The sequence below is a fragment of the Sceloporus occidentalis genome, unplaced genomic scaffold (genome assembly GCF_023333645.1).
Source record: "Sceloporus occidentalis isolate IW3139 unplaced genomic scaffold, rSceOcc1.0.p SCAF_207, whole genome shotgun sequence".
Taxonomy (NCBI): domain Eukaryota; kingdom Metazoa; phylum Chordata; class Lepidosauria; order Squamata; family Phrynosomatidae; genus Sceloporus; species Sceloporus occidentalis.
The window spans coordinates 1,211,662-1,216,888 of record NW_028317187.1 but is presented as its reverse complement, the minus strand read 5'-3'; positions in this window follow the sequence as shown (position 1 = coordinate 1,216,888).

Sequence of the window (5,227 nt, the reverse complement as noted above, 5' to 3'; positions counted from 1 at the left end):
TAAGGGGTTATACATTGTTAGCTTGCTGTGCCAAAGGTATCTTATCTCTAAAGGTAGACTTTGAATACAATCCTAGGAATGTGCTTACTGTTTACATGATCCAATGTCATCTTCTTATCTGCTTTAGTGTTTCGTGCTTATGAAGACCGAATAGTTAGTGGCGTCCTATATTCTATATTGTTTGTGAGATAAAGAGAAAAAGTAGGTCAGCTCTCCCTGGAGCATGCCGCATGCTGTTATAGCCACAAAGTTCATAACAGTTTAACAAACGTACTATTTTCTGTGAAATGAAAAATGCCCACTAAATGAATGGGGCCTTAGATGTTTAGCTGGATTTTGGACAAGTATTTGACAAGTTGTACAATGGTTCATAACTATAACTTGTCAAAGCGTTTCCCAGGCTGTGCTGTTCACAAAATAGCTATACAGTGTCCTGCTTTGATTACAAGCCCTGGGTCGAAGTCCATAATAACCATAATACACCTACCTGCTCTGCTATATAAAGTGTTGAGTTCCTTTTTGTGATAATGTTAAAAATAAATAGGTATATATATTTGGCGATGCCTGTCCTCATTCATAGTCCAAACTTCTATTACTCTCAAATGTGGTTTTTTTTTGTTTGAGTTATTTTTTTCTAATATTGGCAATGACACTGGGGACTGGAATTACATTCTAGATGTCTATAGGCATTCAGACACCAGGCACACTCTGTACTATCAAAAGGCTTAAATGAATGAATGGTGAAAGGGCTTTTTGGTGTCCTATACACTCGGGGCTTTTTAGGTACACCTATTCAATTGCTTATTAACAAAAATAGCGAATCAGCCAATCACACGGTAACAGTAACTCAAATAACCTCTCCTTACAACCAAGGTATGCAGAATACCATCTCTGAACGCACAACACGTTGAACTTTGAAGCAGATGGGATACAATAGTAGAAGACCACACTGGGTGCCACTCCTGTTGCCTAAGAACAGAAAACTGAGGCTACAAGTCTCACCAAAATTGGACAATGGAAGAACGTTGCCTGGTCTGATGAGTCTCAATTCCAGCTGCGACATTGAGATGGCAGGGTCAGACTGTAATCAACATGAAAGCATGGATTCATCCAACGGTTCAGGCTAGTATTGGTGGTGTAATGGTGTGGGGGACATTTTCTCGGGCCCCTTAGTACCAATTGAGCATCGTTTAAAGGCAACAGCCTCCCTGAGTATTGTTGCTGACCATATCATCCCTTTATGACCACAGTGTAACCATCTTCTGATGGCTACTTCCAGCAGGATAATGCACCATGTCACAAAACTCACATCATCTGAAACTGGTTTCATGAACATGACAATGAGTTCACTGCACTCCAACTGCCTCCACAGTCACCAGATCTCAATCCAATAGAGCACCATTGGGATCTGGTGAAACGGGAGATTCACATCATGGACAAATATGCAAAATCTCTAAGGAATGTTTCCAGCACCTTGTAGAAAGTATGCCATGAAGAATTAAGGTCGTTCTGAGGGCAAAAGGGGGTCCAACCCAGAACAAGCTAGGTGTACCTAAAAAAGTGGGTAGTGAGTGAAGAATGTAAAATTAGTTTTACCATGTCACATTGTTTCACGACTAGTCTTATGTTCTATCCTGAATAAGTACCAATAAACTGAGCTCAAGGTGTCAATAATATGCACATATATCAGGTGTGATCATATCTGTGAAATGTGCCAACTGAGGTCCTTGTGTCATCAACAAATTCTTTAATGTATGCACACACACACATGAAGACATATTAATCTCATTATAAACAGGAAAAAAAAACAAAACTAATTGCCATCTCACAAATCTAAACCTGCAAATAAATTTATTAGCTCCTTCAGTACTGTATTTTGACCAATGTGCACAAACACCCCCCCATTACGAATAAGAAAAACAGTGCTATTACGCTAACATGGCTAGACTTTGAGACTAAATCTTATCTATGATAAGAAGGAGAACAGATATTCACTTGCTCTGGAAGACCAGCCATTTTCTGTTAGCCAAGACACTCTTTCAGCTCTTGGCGGGGCAGACGAGTTTGTGTGGTTTGGCCAATTTGGGGTTGTGTATTAGCGTGCAGGTAAAATGTTCTTCTTCGTAAATATGTCTTAAATTTCACGCCATTGCTGCAGCTCAGTATATATATATATATATATATATATATATATATATATATTAATTGACATGATGGGCTAGATTCTATGAGTCCTTTTAAAGCCGGACTGTTTTGTTTTTTATTTCTTAGAAAAGGCAGATTGCATGCTAGGTGCTCAAAGCCACGCAAACGTATCTCATAATTACAGCACAGTATACACTGGCTCCATGTCTAAACTAAACGGGTCAGAAAAATACAGATACTCCCTTCTTTTTGATTTAGTCTTATTATAACCGAATGTGTTTCGATCAAACCTCAATGAAACCACATTAAGGATATTAAACTAAACTTCTTGCTGCTAATGTATCAGTGTCTGTGCAGAGGTCCATGTGCTTTTACTTTTGAAGTTTATATAGAAACATAGAATTTAATGGTAGATTAGAACCATTCGGCCTATTTTTCCTGATGAAAAGACTTTAACCAGTCTTTGGTCTTGCCATAGATCCAGAATAACCATATGCCTATCCAATGCATGTTTAAATTCCCTCACTGTATTAGACTCTGCCACTCCTGCTGGGCAGCTGTTACCACCATATCAGTAAAGTAAAACTTCCTAAGCCTCAGACCCTCTAGTTTTAGACTATGATTTCTTGTTCAAACATTTCTCCTTCTTTGAATTAAACTTTTCTCTCTTTTCTGTCCACCAAGCCGGACATATTGAGCCTCCTTGGTCATTCCTGACTTATTTTATCCTGCAAACCATTCATAGTACTAGTTGGCTTCCTCTGAACTCTCTCCAATATGTTAACTTCTTTCTAGAGATGGGGTCTCCAGAGCTGTACACAATACTCTTGGGTGAGATCTCACCAGAGGTCTTCAAAGTAACGAACCACCTCTCTCTTCCTCCTACTTATGTTTCTCGCTATCCAACCCAACACTCTGCTGGCTCTTTGCTGACGTTTTATTGCATTACCTGCGTACCTATAAGTCCTCAGAAATCATCACTCCCAAGTCTCCCTCTCTTCCGTTGTCACTGACAGAACAGCGCCCCAAGTGCTATATTCTGCCTTTGGGTTTTACGTCTCAAGTGCATTACTTTACATTTATAATTTTTTAAAAAAAAACCCAATTATGCTTGGATACATTTCTGGCAAAAAATATTTTTAATGTGTAAAAATGATTAACACAAAAACAATACAATATGTATTTAGATGTAACCGTTTCAACACAGGTATATATTTAATGAATTTAATATGGCATTGAAAGAGTTGTATTGTCAGCGTCTTACTGTCTTTAAATTCCTCTCCTCATGTGCTGGATTTTTATTTTATCTTTCAATGCGTGTTACATTTTGTTTAGGCTTATTTTCGTAGCTTTTAGGAAGTACATGAAAGACAATCTAATTCTCAACATGCCCCATTGAACTACTTATTTGAAGTTGTTTCTATTTGCGTTTTATGTAGCTTTTTTTTTTAGTTCTCTATGTTCCACGTTGGTATTTTATTACTGTAATGGTTATTTTGAGATATATATATTATAATTACGTCCTTAGTAATTCTTCCAAATCCAAGTACAATATGCAGTATAAATTTAATATATTTGTGTTTTTGTAAATAATAGAGATTAACAAATACAACATAACTAACCAAAAATACAAAAGGGACACCAGGTGGCAGCATTTTCCAATTCTTCCTCGATTTTCAAATAAAATTACGTTTGAGATATCTAATCTTCTTATTTTTAAGGGATATGCATTTAATCTGTGTGACAATAGCATATATATATATATATATATATATATATATATATGCTAAAATACATTTCGTTTTGCTCACACGCATATATTGACTAAAAATGAAAATACATTTTAATCTCTTGAATGATATTGTTGAATGATTTTGAAGTTGGTTTGATTATTAGTAAGCCTAGACTGGCCATCTGGCACACTGGCCATTAGTGCTCAATACTCGTCCATACCTCAGTGTGCTGCCAGTGGCTGTAAATGCCCGGTCGAACTCTATGTGAGCAAAAAACCAGAGTGCAACTGCGCATATCCAGCCATCGGCTGCTCCTATGTCATCAAGTGGTCACTGGACATAAAGTCCCAGCGCCACCTCAAAACCAGTCCAGCTTTGATTTTCAAGAGCTACTGTATATCCAATATGTCCACACAAGATGATTGCAAGAAAATTGCCCACCTGCCCTCCCCAGTCCTTCACAGGGAGACTGCCATTGAAATATTTATATTTTTTAGTTGCTTTCCATCACAAATATGAGAAAAGAGGGCAATCTTAAACAAAAACATCTGTCCACTAAGGGTATAGTTGATTTTTTTTAAAAGGCCAAGGTGAACTTTTCCAAAACTAAAGCAATGACTGGAAGAGTTCATGTTTTGATACCACTACTAATGCAACCAAATCTCTTTTCATAATTATTTCCTTTTATTTAAAACAAGCTTTGCAAAAATTTAACTTCCATAATCAAGACTAGAAGCCTGAAGCATTTTGTGCATCATGTATACTTATTCTTAGCCTCTTATTTCATACTCCAAAGATACTTAACTCACATTAGCTCAAAGATACCTGGCAAATGGTGAATATACTACTGTGCTCCAGCCCTAGCTAAGAGTAATAATATAACTACATTTCGTCTCACTTGGCCTTTTTTTCTCCTTTTTACAATATGTGAGCATTTTTCAGTTAAAAATAGTTTTATTCATTAGGGCAGCCTTGCTCTCCACACACTATTTGCATCTCCCTCTCTTGATGAAAATAAGGAAGCATGAAAGTAAAAACATCTGAGAAATCAATTCATTGTCTGGAACACTTTTTTTTTTGTTTTTGTATAAAACCGAAAACCCAGACTCTTAAAATGAAAAAACAATATTTCATGCCAAGGTGGAGAGTTTCTCATAATAGCCTCGTATTGTGCTTTAATCATCATTGATACTCAAAAGGAGCCTGATCAGCACATTATATGGTCATTCTGGATTTCAATACAGTTAATGAATTTAGAATGTATTTGTGATATATAGTTCCATAGACATATAATATATGGAATAGGTGGAATACTCAATAAAAATTACAATATTAATTGCACAAAAAAT